The sequence below is a fragment of the Panthera leo genome, chromosome B1, assembly GCF_018350215.1.
Source record: "Panthera leo isolate Ple1 chromosome B1, P.leo_Ple1_pat1.1, whole genome shotgun sequence".
In the NCBI taxonomy this organism is placed as follows: Eukaryota; Metazoa; Chordata; class Mammalia; order Carnivora; family Felidae; genus Panthera; species Panthera leo.
In genome coordinates, this window is record NC_056682.1 from 142,324,840 (window position 1) to 142,344,933 (window position 20,094).

At 40.8% G+C, this 20,094-nt stretch overlaps 1 pseudogene; it reads left to right on the forward strand.

Annotated features, from left to right (window-relative positions):
- Positions 1-16,889, forward strand: part of LOC122218477 — a 91,379-nt pseudogene extending 74,490 nt beyond the window's left edge.
- Positions 16,890-20,094: the final 3,205 nt, after the last annotated feature.

Genomic DNA, 20,094 nt, shown 5'->3' on the forward strand with positions numbered 1-20,094 from the left:
TTATCCCAAGGCTAGGTCCTTGGAACAGCCTCAGAGCAGGAATGTGGAAAATTGGAGTCCACATTCCAAGGGCAAAGGAGGGGGTAAGAATCTAATTGCTCAGGTCCAGTTAATAGGTAAACTGGCAGTCATATCTTTTCCATGAGCTTCCCCAACAGGACTCAGTTCCATGTCCCTTTCCTAGCCCCAGTCTTGAACACAAGACAAAACTTCACCAGAAGGGCTTAGGGAATTTTGCCCAGGTTTAGTCTCAGGTGTCAATTCTGATGTTGATTATAATTGTGTGCATTTTTTCCAGACTGCAATGCTGAAACCCACCAAGTGACAATTTAGAGAAAACCCAATATAGAAAAGAGACAATGATAGCTGTTGTTACACAGGCAGGCATGGGGAAGGCCCGAGTCCATGTCTGGGCATGCCTCCCACTTACAACTCCTACCCACCATTTGATCAAAGATCTCTGAGTATGGTAAAAATCACTAAGACATGATTCTCTATTATATTGAAGTGGTACATTGTAAGGTCTAGATAGTTCTATTATGTTTCTATTTACCTTCTTTCCCTGATCATCAATCTCATGAAAAGAAAGCCTATGATCAGTCCTGTTTTCAGTAGTTGAGAATCCCATCCTTATCCTTATCCTGTAGATTATCTAACAATCTCAGAAGAAGCAAGCTACTTAGGTCAGAACTGATTCTGGGTAGACTTCATTGGGAGAACAAGCTGTACCAGGGTTAGTCAGGACATGGACACTACACGGGGAGGGTTGCCTCAGAGACAGCTACTGCTCCTTGGTAGATTGCATAGTACATTGCCATGGTCCAGGAAGACTTGAAGATCTAAGTAGATATTCAATTCTTAGGAGTGGGGTTTAACATGGGAGCTTAGAAAATGGAAAGAAGTAATTAGTCGCTAAAGTCTGTCAAGATTAGCATGGACCAATAACAGAACTGACTTAATACTAAGTGACCACCGCTGGCCTATTATACCATAAATAGAATTGGCTCTAGAACCTGGGTTAGAGAGCTAAGAGGCTTCACCTGTGAAGATGGGACATTCTAGACAAACTCAAGTCTCATCTTTGTTGCCTACCTTTTGCCTGTCTGCTAGCAATGATGTTCAAAAACCACTGACTTCCAAATTTTCCCCAATGTGCAGAATGTAGTTGAAACGTTTTTTCTAGCAAGGTCTTCAGGGACATTTTCTCCAAATAAACAGCACCCACAAGCAGAGCTTCCTAGCGAGTCAGAGTGGGTTATATTGATAGTTATAGGACATAAATCTCTCATTCCTCAGGAAAACTAGGACTTTCAGCCATGAGCACCTTCATCCAGCTTACTAAGTACTTTCCATGAGAGCCATGACTGAAAGTGATTAGAAAGTGTTGTGCTATAACACCCTATGGAACTTAATGCTCCAGTTTTGTAAGCAGCCTGTGAATACCTAATTCCCTACAGACTCTAGATGTAGCCTTCTGAAAGGCTCCATTCCCTTTACTGACAAAAAAAATCTCATTTTACACAGTCCTGTATCAGGACAAAAAATAACTGCCTCAGCCTTGAGGAACAATGAACCATTTTACTCATCCTATGAAAAACATCTTGTGTACTGATTGGTGAGGGTAGCTAACTTGCCAACAGGTCACACAGCCAGAAGATGGAATATCTAGAACTCCAGGCTCAGGCCAGTGTGCCAAATCTGTTCTAGAACCTGGATTATGTCACCTTGCTGAAAACCTGACTACTCCATGGGAAAGCAGCATTTCCAGAATTCCTATATAGGATGGGTTTAGGAAATGATAGCCTGGTTTACAGAAGTATATTTATGGCTTGAAACCCTGTTTACATATCAAGCAAGAACCAATTGCATTACTAAGAAACAGGGCAGACTGGGGCATCATGAGAGGATGAAGAAATGGCTAAAGTTCAAGCCCCCACCCCCCACTTGGCACAGTCATTCAAGGGAATTTGTAAGCATGGCATCCTAACTGTAGATCTAGGATTTAGTCATTTTTTACTCTTTCCATGCTGAAATCCTGGAAACTTCAGTTCGCTAGCACTTTTAAGGTTCAGATCATAAATTTTAGTTCTTCCTCAGCCACATAAGACCTCAAAAGCTGTGTTTAATAGTTAATGTCATTTATTTGCAACCTACCTTCCCCCAAGGGTGTTTTGAGATAATCTAGTTGACAGAAGAATCAAAGTGGATGAGAAGATAAGGGGCCTAACCACATTCTCCCTGGCCTCCAAACCATACCAACAGCCTCTAAAAGCTCCCAATAAAAATGCGTATGCAGTTCAGGTAAGATAAAGACAAAAGTTAGACTCCTGAAAGAGTCATTAGAGGTTACATAATTTGACAAATCAATGAAGTAGGTATTCTGGATATTCCAAGTTTACTAAATGATCAAGCATCTTTTGAATTAGAACACATTGAATTTTGTTTTCCATCAAGAGATCCAAGTATAGGAAATTCAGATCCAAAATCCCTTTGTCTGGTAGAAAGATATCCATAGCTTTATGGGGTAAATTTGTAAATGGCTAACAATGAAGGATTGAAGGTGCATTCAAATACAGCATGACTTCATTTATTTTAGCTAAGTTATCTCCTGTGCCTGCTGTGATGGCTTCAAAGACTTCCACTGTGATCAACTCAATTCTTTGAGTTCCCCTACTAAAGTTATTACAACATGGTAGTTATTTCTTGGAGTAGCATTGCTGTGGATCCAACCTAGATTCAATAAGTTAAGAAACAAACCTCCCGTCACACTAGAAACTGAACATTTGGAAGTACTAATACAAGTATTCATTCTGCATAACATTTAGTGCAATTGTATTCCATTTTAACTCAACATTTACATATCTTACAATTTTTTTTAGTCACTTTAAAGAATCAATGTAAAATCTATTCCTTCCCCTTTTGTTTGGATTATTGAAAATATAATTCTACATTTTGTCTAATAGAATTTGGATTCTGATAGTTCTTTTCACTGTATTTACAAAGTGTTAGCCTGTGACAGATTAGAAACCAACTGATCCTACACCTGATACTTTGAGATGCACAGTCTGGGACATCCCAGGCTTTTAACTCATCTCATTTGATAAGTTATTACTGCCAGAAAATTAACCATTTTACTCCTAACATCCCATCAAGCCCAGTTTCAAAAGTTTGTACCAGAAAGTAGGAGGGGATTATTGGGGGGAAAAGTTTTTTCTAAGAACAGAAGCCAGTTTTCAGGATGCCAACCAGCCTAAAATGTCCAGCTCCCCCCTTTCTCAACTATCTTCAACAAACAACTAGCTTTTAGGGGGAGAAATGCAAGGATGATGTTTATAGATACTGATGCCACTTCTAAAAAGCCTTTCTCTGGAATAAAAGACCAAGACCGGGAAACATTCAAACCGTGAAGGCTGTACCAAATACATATCAAAGCAAATGCCACAGGGAGAGAACCAATCAAGACTAACCCCATGCTCTCATGTTTATGGAGCTTTGGTCCATTCAAAACACAGGATCTTGTTATTTAAGCATACAGAGCACAACTACCAACTAAAGATTTTAACACATCTTCCAACAGGGGGCACTTAGCAACCATAGAAAAAGGAAAGCTTGACCAAGTTGTGAAATTGGCTGCTTTTGCTAACTTGCCTGAAAAGTTGGGGACTATATTTTTAATTTTTTTTTTTTTTTTAACGTTTATTTATTTTTGAGACAGAGAGAGCATGAATGGGGGAGGGGCAGAGAGAGAGGGAGACACAGAATCGGAAGCAGACTCCAGGCTCTGAGCCATCAGCCCAGAGCCCGACGCGGGGCTCGAACTCACGGACCGCGAGATCGTGACCCGGGCTGAAGTCGGACGCTCAACCGACTGAGCCACCCAGGCGCCCCGGGGACTATATTTTTAAAGGGGGAATTCTTTTTCAGCTGGCATCTATGTCGCTGTGGTAATGTGTTTCACCGTATCTGCTATAAGGCACTCGTTCTCAATTTCATATAACCCTCCATGGCTATCTGCTTAGCTGGTTAGAAACAGTCACCCAGGTCAAGCCCTTTTAGGACAAGTCATTCAACATAGTTGTGGAAGTCGGTCATGTTTACAGAAGCCTGATCTCTTGAACCACTTAAGAGTTTCTCACATGAGTCTTGCCACTCCCAAGGGCTCCGTTCTAGCGTTCTTGCTGCTAGGGACAGACCCAAGACTTAGCCTCCAACAGTCACAGATGGCCAGAGACGGATTCAGAAAGGAGAGTGAAGTCAGTGAGTGGAACCCATCTTAGACTAAGGCAGCTACTTAGGTTGGGGAGTTTAACACACAAGAATTGGTGAAAATAAAGACTACCACACAAGTTTCAATTCTTGTGCTACCTTGATTTGTGGTTATGCCATGTTTTATCAACTTGTTTAGAATATCTGGAGGCAAGGGGAAACTTCTGTTGTAAGAATTAAAATTTACTTTTTTTCTTGGGAGCAGGGAGAGTGCAAAGAGAATTTAAGCTTAAGATTGACTAACAACTCTCCCTTTTTTCTTCTCCCCCTCCTTTTACTGCAATAATTGGCAGTTGGGAGAATCCAAACTCCATTTAAGTTGAGAGGCAAAGATCTACCTTAATCTTTATTAATTCATCCAAGCTCTACCTTTTCAGTATAAGGACAAAGTAGGCATTTAGAATCATGCAGGATTAGGTTTATCAGAAAATAAAAAAAAAAAAAAGTTTCTGTACCTTTAGAGAGATCCTGGTGGTAGAACAAAATATTTACTGGGTACTTAATTTTTGTAGAAGCCTTAATTTTTTAGGATGTCTATTACATGATCTTGACAAAAGTTTATACTGCACTGATAGTTTTCATTATGTTGACATTGTTTTATTGTAGTCTTCAGCTACAATTTTTAAAAACTGCCTATAAAAAAATAAGAAAGCCATAACAAATAGAGCCTACAAGATTGTTACTTGGGAAAAAGACAAGTTAACAAGGAAATAAAGGCAGCAACTGAAATATGGAGATAAAGTAGAAGGGTCATGAAGGTCTGGAGGTCCCCATGAAGATGTACAACAGTTTTAACAGCACTGAAGTGTGAAGAGTTGAACAGCCCAACCAAAGAGAAGACAAGGTGAGTAAAATAACTAAGTTAGGTATTTGGGAAAACAAAGTGCAAAGTGTTAACCACTCATTCATGAGAGAATAGAAGCAATTGACAGTGGAGTTGGGGGCTGAGGGAAGCATTTCCACAACCATCTAGCACCTCCACATATAAGAGAACTAGTATCTGGCTTTGGACCACACCTAGAGTTCAAATCACAGTACGTTTTACAAGGGATACTTTGGGCAGTTAGCCTCTGAGCATCACCTATCGAAGTTGATAGCTACCTAGGACTGAGTAGTTGAGTTTCGTTTAACTGGCAATGGGCCAGTTTATACATGCATTCTCAGGTAAGTCAGAAGTAGAAATGGACTATCTTAAACACCTCAGAGGAAGATTTCTACATCAGTTCTGGTTTATCAAGGTGACAGGTACTGATTGCCTCACTGAATCAGACAGACTGTCTATTATATCTAGAGTTTACTATTAAGGAGAATTAAGTGTATACGTGTACTAAGCAGCAGCCCTTAAATGATTTTAGTTTATTAAAGCAGACCAGAGAGATCTGTTACAGTTAAGCCACAAAAGAGGGAAAAGACAGCAAGGTATATGCCAAGTGATTACGATAGATTTATACCACCTTTTTATGTCTACTTGGTCATTTAGTCTGATGTAAACATGTACATGACTAAGCTCCTGATATTTAATCAGTCATGTTGCCACAACAAGAGCTTCCATTCACATAATGGTAGATGCCCCACGTTACCCACGGTTGACATTTGAGTCAGTGTACCAGAGAACCAGGTAAGCAGATAGGACTTTGTTCTATAGGAAGTGACTATTCCCTTATGATGCCTAGCTTCCTGCTGAGCAAGGTAAAAAATAACATTCACCTGATTATGTGTAGTTTAGGCTTATTTTAGAGATTGTTTGCTATTAATAGAGGTACCTAACATTTAACTATGATAAAGCATTGAAGAAATGTTTGTTCTATTTGTATATTATAGCAAGTCATTGTAAGGGCAACTTAATTGTATAGATAAAAACACTTTAACCCAAAACAAACAATTTCCCAGGTTGAGAGATTGAGAAAACAACTTATACTCTGGGTCGCAGGTTTGTTTCTCTAGAAATGGAGCCACTGTGCAGTAGTTACTAAGAAATAAATGAACCAAAATATGTAGAAGCATTCCGAATAGTATTGTCTTGGCTCCTGTTGCTACTGTTTATTCCTTGTCATATCCACACATGTATTACAGACTTAACACTTATCTGTTCACATAAGGTGACCAGGTTCTACATATTTGAGCAAAGAACATTTATATTTAAGACTGAAAATTCTTATTAACCTAAGGAAAAGGGAGAACTAAAACCATCAATATCCACTCAAATTTAAAGCCAAGTGGTACAATGGATTAAGGATAGGGAATAGAACGTGAACATAAGAGGTGAGCTGAAAGTGGTATAAAATTAGGCAAGAGTATAATTAGTATGGAGACATGAGAATGGAACCAGGAGAATACTGGAGAACCCAAACAGAAGGGGCCCTATGCCACGGATCCAGGGTGTTTTAAACATCTGTGAATTGACCACAAAGCAGAATAATTTCCAGTTATGGGTCACAACATAGTATGAAACAAACTACCTGCTGCATTTCAATGAAGAATTCACTATGGAGTACACCGAGTAGAGATAAGCCTGGCTTCCTCACTCCAAATTTCAGGTATTCTTCTAAACATCAACATTGCCTAGATTGAGGTGCCCACGGAATTAAGTCCTGTCTGGTTCATCTATTGATCTGATAGATCTTTCTCACCCTTGACAGAGGTAGAGGAACCTTTCAAATAAGCATTCTAAAATACACCCAATTCCAATGAACAATGAGGATGGGTGGAGACCAGGAAGGTATGCAACAGGTAGAACTCTAGAAAATTCCAAACTCAAAAAAATAAATAAATTTAAAACAATTCCAAACTCCACTTCTACATAGGTAGATCTATTAATTCAAGTTGTTAGTGATAGGGACATGCCAAGTACCAAACGAGTTGCAAAGATTCAGGCAATTTATGGAGGATCAGATCATAAATGAAAACAAACCTGTAAAATACAATTCCAAGTTTTCAGTCTTGTAAAACTTTAAAAAACCTGTGAATCACAGTTATTAAGTATCTATTTGAGGGAACTTTGTTACCAGACAAGGTCCTATCCTGTATATTCTTTGGACAGGGAAAAACATTGACTGGACTTAAATCTGTTAGCATTAGCTAAAGTGACAAACATTTGACTAGCTGGCAATACAGGTTAAGTTCCCTTCAGCCTATTAAGTGTTGAGTCACGTCAAATATTGGTCAGTTTCCCCATGCCTATGTCTTCTACTGTGTTTAGGCATTTTATAGGAAGACTAGTTCAGGGGCACCTGAGTGACTCAGTTGGTTAAGCGTCTGACTCTTGACTTTGGCTCAGGTCATGATCTGTGGGGGACATTGAGCCCCATGTCTGGCACCGTGGGTCCTGCTTAAGTTTATTTTGAGAGCAAGAGAATCCCTAAGTAAAAAGACTGGTTCTGTTTCAGTAGTCAAGGGCAGTTACATAACAGTAAATGTGTAAGAATTACCTTCCCCCTAAGACAGATCTGTCACCAGTCTCTGGGATTTTTGTCTTTGAGTAATCATGTTACATTAGCTAAGGCCATGATTGGCATTTGAAGACTCATTTTAGACAAATGTTTATTGCTGGATTGGGGGCCAAAACTTAGCTTGGGAAAAATACTGAAGTCTATTTTAAGACTGGGTAGAGGGGACAGGACCACTCTTTTTCTAGGAGAGTGTAGTAGTTTTCAAAACAAAGTAGTAAGTAGTTTTCAAAACAAAGCAAGTGCTGCCTGTAAAAACAGTAACTGCCAGTAAAAGCAGGTTAAGGTAACTTGACAAGGCGTTGCAGGTTGTAGAAACTTTTCCAGTTACCATGAAGGATTAGCTGTCTCTACAAAGCCTCATTTCTAGTGGCCCACAAGGTGAAGGAAACCACTCTTGCATTATTACTGCCTCCTACTTACAAGTTAGCCTGGCCTATTATATAAGCTAACTGGTTAAGAACTCCCAGAAAATGCTTTAAGTATTATACATAGTTTATTATACATAATTTTAAAACCATAAAAGCCACAGGTAATACTTGAGATTCATTATCCTTACTATCAAGAAACAATCCAGAGAGGCAGCAGTGAGGAGAAAGCACCAGAGATTCCAGGTCAGCGTTATCAACGCGTGACAAGGTAAATGGGATCCCAGCTCCCTCAGATATATAATGGGTTAACACACACTTTTGGCTTAAAGTCTAATTCTTAAACTAGGTAGGATATTTAAGGTATTTAGCAACAAAGCCAGTGATCTAGTGCCAAGTGTTAAGTTATTCAAAAACATCTTAGTAACAGCCAAATCATTCAAAGCGTTTTACAGTATAGCTTCCAGCTGAGTGATGCTCTCCGCCCCCCAGCTATGACTTGCCACAAAAAAATCTAGTACCTCCAGATGACTTCTCCATTGGCCTCTGGAGATTTATTGCAGCTCAAGGGTGGTTGAGTGGTCTGCGCCCAAGATATAACAAGGCACATATCTGCATGCTGGCCATCAACAGGAGGTCTAGATCTAGACCTGAAAATACCACAAGCATCCTCCTCCTCCTCCTCCTCCTCCTCCTCCCACCCCCAACAATGCTGGGAAGTTCCTGAGAATCAGGCAGATGCTTCGCATGCCGTTCAATCACCCCATGGATCTCAATGGTGGCCACCTGCATTATTAACTTCCACACTGACACTGCTCCTAGGCTCCCATTCCTCAACTTTGGGGCTGCTGGGGACTCACACCACTAAGGGACTTGCCATCTTAGCAAGTACATCACTTTTATCAATTATGAAGTATTTCCTTAATTAGTACAGACAGTAAAGATACTGACTCTGCTTCTATTCTGTAGCCACTCAAATATCTCACAAAGCTTTGCATTGTGTACTGTTTGAAGTGATATGCCTCCAAAACAGAAACCCCTGATTGCTCATGTTTTAGCCCTTTAGGACTATAAATGAGGGCATGATATCAAAACCCATTTTGTTGGCTTATGCCTACCACCACCCCCACAGTATCACAACTTCCCCCAAATACCCTCCATTATTTTTGGACCTCAGATAGGTTCATGAAAAAGTTGGTTCCAGTTCTGCTTTGAGGTTCATGAAAAAGTTGGTTCCAGTTCTGCTTTGGCCTTATTTATGTCAACTGCCCAACCTACCTTCTAAGAGGTGCCAAGGGTATGTGAGAATATGTTTCACCATGTGAGGACCAAACTATATTTCTTAAGTGAGGCTTCCATATTCCACTGGACACCTTGACCATAAAGCTGCCCAACTTGAACCTGGGGCTCAGCCTCACCACAGCTTTTTAACACAGGTCTGAGGAAGAGACATGCTTCTCTTCACCTTCCTGCTCCCAACACAACTTCCCCTTGGCCAATTTAGATACTGCCAATGAATGCAAACACCTGGTGGGGGCGCAGGGACTAGCCCAGTTCTAAATTCCAATCCAGGCTTAATCAGTTTACCTAGGAAGTCTTGAGTAAGGAGTTGTTATAAGGAGGATTCCTCTCTACTCTGAAGACAATTTAATTCAGTTTGATACCCACTTACACTGGTCCTTATGCAGGCACATCTCCAGTCCTGTTAAGTTTATCAGAATCTATACTTCAGTTGGCTCATGAAGGGTTTTGGTAACAGTCCATCACCAGCCTAACTGGAGTGGAATTCAACACTAAGAGGTAGTTTCTCCCACAATGAAGAAACTCTGGTATGCATTTTGGAGGTGGGGGGTGGGGGGCAGTGGTGGTAGTGAGTGAGGCTCTGGTTAGGTATTAAATGCTTAAGTACTTGTTCTCTTTATGATATCACTAACTCCATTGGAAAATACTCAAAAAGAGCTACATGTGGTATTTTTCCAGTTTCCTCTACTTAGAACAGCCATGAGTTAGTAAACTAAGCTTTAGACTGTGTGCTTTTAGACATGGCCCTGAAGATTCCAGGACAAAGTTTGCCAACAATAATCAAAATGATTGCTAGGGGTGTGGAAGATGGCCATATTGCTGATGTATGATGGTATAAACACAAAGGCAATCATTCTGACAAAGTCCAAGTAAATAGTTTAAATGGTTCCAATGTTCTGATTCCTGGGAATTTCCCTCTTGAAAGGTTTGAACTCAACTGGCAGCAATAGTGAAACTACTTTCTACACAAGTCAGCTTGGACCAACATCTAAAACATGGGAAGTGAAGTTTAAGAGGGATAGTAGGCCCCCCAATGTTACCTTTTATCTATTCCCATGGGATAGCCACTAGCCACCGAGCACTTGAATGAGTCTGAATGGAGAGGTGCTGTAAGTTTAAGATGCATAGCAACTACAAATAGTACCAAAATATAAGCCCTTTAGTTTTTGTATTACATGTTGAAATCGATTGTCTATCGGGTTAAAACGGAGTTTCATTTAATGGGGTCATTAGGATTGTAGTATGTGGTTTGTACTTGTGTTTCACATGTCTCAGACAGCGCCATTCTAGTGTCTTTATAAAGAATTTATAGGAGACTATGTGCCAACAACCTTGTCATCTAGAAGCTTTCCACAAATGCTACTTCAGAAGTTGAGGGTTCTCTGGGATGAGAACTTGATTTCAGAGAATTAGACAAGATCACAAGATTGTTCTGTTTATACCACGTCCCATCTACCTGGGAATTCCTAAACCTCAGACATGAGAACAAAAATGTTACATCATCAGGTATCTTTAGACAGTGATTGCTTGTCCTTTAGTTGATCATACCTAGTGTAAACATCCCTCAAAGAATTCTCTACTGCTTCTAGAAACCTCACCAGCAGCAGCACACAGACCAAAAACCATCCTGGGCTTTTCCAAGCTTCCACCCTTCCACTCAAAACCTGGCCTTGCTTCCACCCAGGCCATCCCACTGGGGAAGTGAGACCCTTCCTGCTACTGCAGTGAAGCTTCATTCCCTTCACTCCATCCTTAGGTTCTTCAGAAGCCCTTTCTATCACGCAGTTGAGGAAGATTGTGCCTGGATTCCATAGCAGATTTTAAACAAGCCTTTATGGTTTTTTCTGCAAGGGAAATTTAGGCCAAAAGAGAAGTCTACTCAACACTTTTCAAAGTTACTTCGGAGAGTAACAGCCAGATATGAAATTCATTTCTGACTCCCAGCCAGCCTCCCCCCTCACCCTTTTCTGTGGAGAGTTGTTGCAGTTAAGCATCTTCGGCCACAGCTGGGTGTTTGTGTTCCTTCCTAAGCTGTGCTGTACGTTCCTAAGAGGGCAAGGCCTCCTTTCAGAGTGTGCTCAGTACAGGGCTGTTGAATCTAGTTGCCTTCAGACCAGCCTCACATTAACACAAGCTTCAGAGAAGAGTTATTTGCTCCCAGCCAGTCACTTGCTGCAGTCACCAGTCTCCTGGACCATGGGTCAGGTTTGGGAGGTGGGGGAAGGGAAAACTGACCTGGATCACCTCCGGCCACCACAGCTCCCACCCACAGGCTTCTAACAGGATTTTTCCCCTGGAGAAAAAAATGTCAGCCTTTGGAGTTAAACAGAATCAGGTCTGTGAAAGGACTATTACGTAAGCAAACTGCTTTATGCCTCAAAGGATTCAGAACCATAGTGAAGGTTGAAGCTTCCCAGTGAGCCTTTTCTCCAATTCCATCTCCATTTCATGCAAGACCTCAGACTTGACAACACTGGAACAGACATCACAGAAGCCAAAGACCCAGAGTGAGTTCATTTCTACTTAAACTTAAGTTTGCCGTAGAGGAAATGAAATGAGGCCTAAAGATATGGAGTTTCCCTAGAAGCACTGGGAGAATTGAGAAGTTAATACTGTAATCACAGCTGCAAGCTTGAAGTGTCTTCCTGAATGAGGACTTTTTTTCCTTTTAAAACTAATGCGTCAGTATTTTTTCTTCAACAAGCTTAAGTATATTTTAAACACTTTCAAATTATGTTCCCTAGTACCTTGAATATTCTCTGGGGCAGTAGGCTGATAAAAATGTACATTTCTCCCCTGTTCCTAGAGCAGGTTTTTTATGTATCAAGATTGCACACACAAAGGTCCAAAAGCTACTGGCTTGAGTTAGGATAGCCAAACCACGGGAATCTACCCCAAAAACCAAGAGCACACTTTACACACTATGTTAAACAATTTGACAAATTATATTTTTTTAAAAAAGGATAGCCAATAATGCATCAGCTACATGTAAGATTTATGGGGGGGGGGGGGGGGCTCTTGATATTCAGAGTGCTGCCTTTAACAAAAACCCTTCTGAGAAACTGCTTCTCTCCGAGGCACACATTTCAGTTTACTTGGTTACAATTTCTATCATTGAATTCTCACCTCTAATAGTTTTCCTACTCTTCTTGCTTAGTTCTAGTCTGAGTAGCTGATTACAATTAGGATAATGATAATGGTCTGACTACAGACACTAAGATTTAGTGCTAAGAAATAAACTAAGCAAACAACCAATTTCCTGGGAAGGTAGCACTGAACTCTGGTGTGAAGCAGCTCTGGGTAACCACTGAATACTAAGCAGAAACCCAAGTAATGAGTTGAACGCAAAATCGTCTTGCCACAGCTGAAGAATTTCTATTAATGCCACCCTAAGGGTTTGTCGGGGTTGGAGTTATGAAGAGCTAAATCCCAGGCAAGTTTCAAGAAAAAACTTAAGAGGTTTGGGTTGAACGGAGCCCAGTGGCCAGAAAGCAGACAGAATGCACATCAGGCCACAGCTCGGAGGTAACCACACAGATAAAAAGGTCCTAGAGCATGGCCAAATTCCCATTGGCAGAGAACCCTGCACTGCTCCAGGTTTTGTTCTAGAAGTTTGACATTTAAGAAGCTTGGTGTTATTGAACCCCTTCTCCCCACTCTTCAATTATGGTCTTACAAGAGTGACTACTAACCCTTCATCATACCCTAGTTTGATATCTAGAGCCAAGTGGCTCCAGAAGCCTATGCAGTAACACCAACATACAGACACCAGTTTTATAGGGCCCACCTGCAGTGGAGTCCTTTAAATAGGCAAACAGTAGGTGTTGTTTTGGTCTGCATTTTTAAGGAGAAAAGCAAAGCTTTTCAGGGTCTCCAGTTAGTTTTCTACTGGGAAGTCAGCATTTTGTCTAGTACACTGAAGTATTTTGTAGATTTGAAGTTGTGTATATGGTTTGCTTTTCATTTTTTCCTTTCACTTTTATATTTAATGAAGTTTACAGAAATGGAAAGGGGACTGGTAGACAAAACATACCATGCTGTTCATCTTAGAATTCACCTAAGTTTAACTGAATTCTTCATTGCCAGTTAAGTCACCAGTATACCAGTTTCTGGAATTATTGGAAAGCAGAGAAATTTTGCCATCAGTAAAGACATGATTACAGGTGAGAATGCTACAGGAGGAGTAACGAGAATATTGGTTTTCAGTGTTAGGCAGCCATGAAGAAGCAAAGCCATTAATTGCGATCCCTGGGCCTCATCCTGCTGGAGCACTCCCTCCCCTTACCCCAGTTCTAGTTATAACCGTCAGTTAGCAAGCAGCAGCATCTTCTGGAAAAGCTGGGACTCAAGACCCCAGATCTCATCAGTCAAGTGATTCTGCGTCAAGCAAATTGCCAACCCCAGAACTATACGTGTCTTGAGCACATTGTCTACAAGGCAAGATCTTTGCTCTTCTTGAGCCCGGCTTTCCTTCACAAGTACATTATCAAAATTAATTCCCCACTGATAGGGGTGAGGGTAGACAAAGTTGTGTATCCTACTTTATTTTTCCAGATTTTTCTTAAAGCAGGTAGACCTAGGTATAGTTTGGATATAGTGCGATTTTTTACGAGACCACTTTGTTATACAGGTGACACTACGATTTGCTAGGTAGCACTTGGGAAATCATCATAGTCCCGATTGTCACCTAGGATGCTCTTGATCAGTTTGTTACAAAGATGCCACATTATCGACTTCCTTTGTGACATTTTGTTAATAAGCTCAAGGAAACTTCACAATCCTTATGGTGCTTTAGGTAACCATCTAAGTCAAATTTCTTTACTATTCCAACTGCAAAAGCTCCTATCCGTTCCTCATCAGAAAAGTGATCTCAGGTGAGCAATTCTGACATTAAATGAAGAGTTCAGGGAGAGGTAATACATTTCCCCCCTCCAGCTCCACATACAAGTAGGTAAGTTTCAGCCCACAGGTTTTGTATCATTTTCAGGTCAGACAAGGGCTTGCAAAATGAATGTGGTTAAAACTTAACTCCCTGGTAAGAAGGCTCAAAAGCCACATGTGCTAGAAGTTCGCTTTAGTTCTTCACCAACTTGTCACTAAAGACAATTCCTTCCCCCAAAGAAATGTAATTCCAAAGTATTCTACATTTTTCTCCCACGGTTTCCACCCAAGCCAATCTAACTTTTGGTCTCTTAACGCAGGGAGGAGGTGGTTTGTCCTCACTTTTTGCCATTAGTCTAGACAGGAGTTTCCAATAGAGACTTTAGGACTCCAACTGAACGCTAGAAAAAAAAAAAGTAGGAAATTTTTGTGAGGAAAGCTAGATTACTGAATCTGCTTTGAGCATAGAAGCTCTAAACTTGTCCTTTTAAGGCTTATACAACTGAAGTTAGTTGGAAGAGTGATTTGATCAACCATCTTCTAAGTGGGAGGTTAAACACAAGTCAGTTAAAGCAGGTGACTTCTCAGCGAGGTTTGAGCACGAGAGAAGAAAACTCAAAGTTCAAGGTTCAATGTGGTTTTTTTGTATTTTTTAATGTTTAAGGGAGAAAGAGACAGAGTGCAAGCAGGGGAGGGGCAGAGAGAGAGAGAGAGAGAGAGAGAGAGAGAGAGAGAATCCGAAGCAGGCTCCAGGCTGTCAGCACAGAGCCCGACGCTGGGCTTAAACTCACAACCTGGGAGATTATGACCTGAGCTGAAGTCAGATGCTTAACTAAGCCACCCAGGAGCCCCAAAGTTTAAGAACCGCCCCTCCCCCCCCAGGACTCCCAATAACTATAAAAGTTTCTCCTCTATCTGTATTTCGAGGAAGACATGACTGATAAAGTGACTTCAGGAAGCGGCCAAAACATCCTACATAACATAACAGAGATATTTTCGGTCTGCAAATGACTGCTTTCGAGTTCCTTGATCTGTTTGCTTAGATACCCATCTTTTTCTTCATTCTTTCACTTCTAAAGTAAGCTACCCAAAATTTCCCTTGAGATCCAACGAGAAGTTTGGTTCTTTCCACCCACCCCCTCCTTAACCCTCAGAGAACCCCCTCAGCTACTAATACGCCTGTAAAACCGCGAACTACTTCACTCAGGGACCCACACACCCCAACCCTACAGCAGCACCGCAAGCAACTGCGGCCGCCAGCCAGCCTCCTTTTTATACTCAAAGCCCCGCCTTCTTCTTGGGTGCGGACCAATGAGAACACCGAGGAGCGGGTCTACAATTGGTCCGTGATTTCCGGCTGGTGAAAAAAAATAGCCTTCCAAATACCCGGTTGCCAGAGCCTCAAGCTTTAGGCTTCTCACTTTAAAAAGGCAGTGCTCTCCCTCTGCTTTTTTTCCTGCCTGGTAAAGGTCACTGAGTTGTTGAAGACATTGTGAGGGAATACTTTAGAGTCATCTTCCAAAAGTGGCTGAATCAACTACCCCTCTAGCACTTAGTCTTAACGTGAAAGATTTTGTGAGCCTTAAGGAGAATCAAAAGGAGAACCCTGAGGGGCCGACGCATGCGCAGAGCAAAGGCTCAGGTAGGCTACCTTATTTCTTGGCCTGAGGCATCCATTGGGCCCAAGGGTAAGATGCAGGTGCCTCTCTGGCACTCTCCTCCCTCATGTACTTGCTACTCTTCACCAGGTTGCAGATGGTAGCCACCAGCTTGTCTGCAGCGAGTAGCTCGCCATTCATGGGGACTGCTGGGCTTTGGCCTTTTTGTCTTCTCTCTGACTGCTTTCAATAATCTGGAGAATCTTGTCTTTGGCAAAGGATTCCAAGCAAAGATCTTCCATGAGATTCTTCTCTGCCTCCCGTTGGCTCTTTTTGCATCCGGCCTCACCCACCGAGTCTGCCTCACCACCTGATTCACATTCTCCATGGTTGGCCTATGCTACATCAACAAGGCCTCCTCCACTCTGTATCAGGCAGCAGTCCCAGGCCTCACACCAGCCCAGTCACAGGGAAGGGCAAAAAGAGAAACTGACCCCGAATGTCCAATAAGGTTGATTCTTTGTTTAAAACAAAACAAAGCAAAAGGAAATATGAGTAGCTTTTTGGTCAGACACTGGTGTTAGAGTCAAACATCCTTACCCTCAGACAGTGCTAATGATCTTCATGCTCACCTGTGTGTGTCATTCATTTATTTTTTTCATTTACAGCTATCATTAAAGCCTATGATTCAGAGGAAGCAAGAAGTGACCTAGTAGGAATGGGTTTTGTCTGTGTTTTTCAGAATCCTCAGGATACACATGTTTCTGAAAAGCTCATTCGTTTGTAAATTTGGGGGTAAAAAGTACTATGTTTAGACACTAACAATCCAACTGATATAAATAAGTGATTTAATTAATAGAGAAAGAGAGGCAAAACTTCCTTACAGAATAATTTGAAATGATATATGTCCCTGCTCCCCAGTCCAAGAGGTGGAGTTTAATTCCCCTCCCTTTGAGTGTGGGCTGGGCTTAGTGACTCAGGTATCTATAGAACAGAGTAGAGAAAGGGAAAAAATAATAATTTTACATACACCTGAAACTAATATTATACCATATGTTAACTAACTGTAATTTAAACTAAAACTTAAACAATTTTTTTTTTTTTTTTTTTTTTTTGGGACAGAGAGAGACAGAGCATGAACGGGGGAGGGGCAGAGAGAGAGGGAGACACAGAATCGGAAACAGGCTCCAGGCTCCGAGCCAACAGCCCAGAGCCTGACGCGGGGCTCGAACTCACGGACCGCGAGATCGTGACCTGGCTGAAGTCGGACGCTTAACCGACTGCGCCACCCAGGCGCCCCAAAACTTAAACAATTTTACAGTGAAGAAACCTGACAAACACGACCTTAACCAAGTGATCCAGGTTAACATCACCAGCGGTAAGTCATGTTGCTATTAAGTACCTTTTGGTATAATGAGAAGAGCACTCCATCCCCATGATATTCCTCTTCAAAACCCATAACCCCAATATAATCATGGGAAAAACATCAGACAAAACCAAATGGAGGGACATCCTATAAAATCCTGACCAGCACTCTTTAAAACAGTCAATCAAGGCCATGAAAAATAAGGAAACACTGAGAAACTGTCACAGACCAGAAGAGACTAAGGGGATATCACATGGAATCCTGAAACAGAAAAATATATTAATAGAAAATTTGATGAAATCCAAAATGTTTGGAGTTTAGTTCATTATACATATGTGTGTGTGTGTGTGTGTATATATATATATATATATATATATATATATATATATATATATGTTGTGCTTTGCCCTCAGCTTGCCTTTGGCTCCCACATCATTCCCCCCTGAACCATTTTGACTATATATATATATATATATATATATATATATATATATATATATAGTGTTGATCTTTTAGTTTTGGCAAATGTACCATGATTATATAAAATGTTAACATTAGGGGAAACTGGGTTTCCCTTTGAATAGGGAGCTTTCTTTACAGTCCCTGCAACTGTTATATAAATCTAAAAGTATTTATAAATAAAACATTTGAGATGTCTAGGAGTGAAGAGCACCCCCTTGGACCGCCTACTTCAGATTTCCCCATGGTGTCCCAGGACACTATTGGAAATACTGGTTATTTTACCAAGGCTTTAACTAGAATGTCATATGTGAGAGTGACATGCATAGACTCCAATATGACCAGACAGCTTTAAGGAACTAAGGTTGACTTTATGAAGCTTGGAACCAATAAAGGCCCTTGGAAATGTTGGCCTGATACTTTGGTAACAGGGTTCCCAGCAGCCTTACCAGGTGAGTAAAGAATGTCATTTCCTGGCAGGTGCAGGAACCTCAGGATATCTTGGGGACCTCATGAAGAGGAATTCGCCCAAATCTACAGGTATTGTAGACATGTCTGATGGCAAGTATTTGGCTTGACTTCTGGCCTGGAGAGTCTACTAAACGTTCAATCTAGATTCCTTATGAAAAGTTACAGCAAAGCAAATTTAAAAGATCTATATGTTCAATTGCTATTCTTGCTGAGCTTGTATAAATAATTAAGCCAAGCTTGTTAAAACTGGACTTGTTTTACGAGATGAATTAGTCTTGATTTGGCTACCTCTGGAAATGAGGGTAATTATAGAGAAAAATTATGTTTCAATAACTCATCTCTGTAGATGTTAAATTTTAATACTATTTAGATCCTAATTTTTCTGGTTTCCTCAAACATTTGGCTGTGGCTCTCCAAACTAAGGTTTCCAATCTTCTTCCAAAAAGCCTTTTCTTCCTGTAAACCTATCAATAGGTAAAGACTATAGTGCTTTACTCATAAATTTCTAAATGGATATGCAAACCATATCTTCCCTAAACCTGATCTGACAGTTACTGAAACTCATCCCATATAAACCCAGGAAACATGGTTTATTTAAAGAATTGAAATCCTAATACAGCCGAGGATTTAACCCCAAAAGGGAAGGGCTCCTACCAGGTCATATTATGTCCCACTGCAGTAAAATTAGAAGGACATTCTCCATGGGCTCCTATATCAATAATTAAACTGTACCTTCCTCACAAGAATATAGTATGCCAGCTGACAGGCCTTCTTATTCCTGTGAACCTGTGGAAGACCCCAAATTTATCTTCAAATGACAGTGAAGGACTTGAGGAAAATTTGATTAACTATCAAAGGCTGTTTTTATTGGGCTTTTTCCAATAATATTAACCATATTTTGTTGTCTTTTCCAGTGTCTCCCTGTATGTTGCCAAGACTCCTTCACTGCCATAATTTCCAGCTGATAGATAATCCTTTCTATTCAAGGAGGTTCAATTTATAGTTATCTACCTTGGGCTGGCTGCCTCTGCTTTTGGTAACTCCTATATATAAATTCCCCAACTGATGAATATTGACTCAAAGGTAGGAACATCTCTATGCCCCTACTCAGCAGGAAGAAACTATAGAAGATGAGATACTCTGCCTTCAGCAACTTTAAAGATTTAAGGGTCAAAATGGTTCAGGGGGGGAATGATGTGGGAGCCAAAGGCAAGCTGAGGGCAAAGCACAAGCTAACATCCCCGCCCCAGGTGGGATATGTCTGACATTCCACAGGCACTCCTGGCTGCCCAAGAACAAAGGAAAGGAAAAAACCAATGGTTAACTGATAGAGATCACAGTTATGCAGAACATGAGTCTCCATCAGTTTACAAATGCCTTAGTAAATTATAAAAAAAAAGGGGGGGGGGCAATCTTATCAGTAACCTATCTCCAGAAACCTATAGACTCAGTTTCCTGGAGCCCCAAGATCACCCTCCCCTCTACAGTGATGTGAAGAACAAAGACAAGAAGGAAATGGTAGGTAAAATTAAATTTCCTTATAACCTGCAGCCCATTGACAAATACTTGAGACTGGCAGAGTATAACATTTCTCTAGGAACTCCCTGCTGTCTTGATGTCAATACCTGGCTAGAGGAAAAACACAATCCTAGCTTGACAATAGCTAGGCCTCCAGTGTCTCTGGAGTCTTCTTTAGCATATGAAAGTCATGTTGGAAAACTCCCTTTTGCCTTTACCTCCCCCAACTCAAGAGTATATAATCAGTCAGTCCTCACAATCTCAGTGCCGATCTTTCTGCCCACAGGTCCTGTCTCTGTGCTTTAACAAAATCACCTTTTTGCACACACACAACAAAAATTAAATAAAATTTAAAAATAAAACATTTATTTGAAGGAAAAAATTAGAAAAAGAAACCCACAGGAATTTTAAAGATAAAA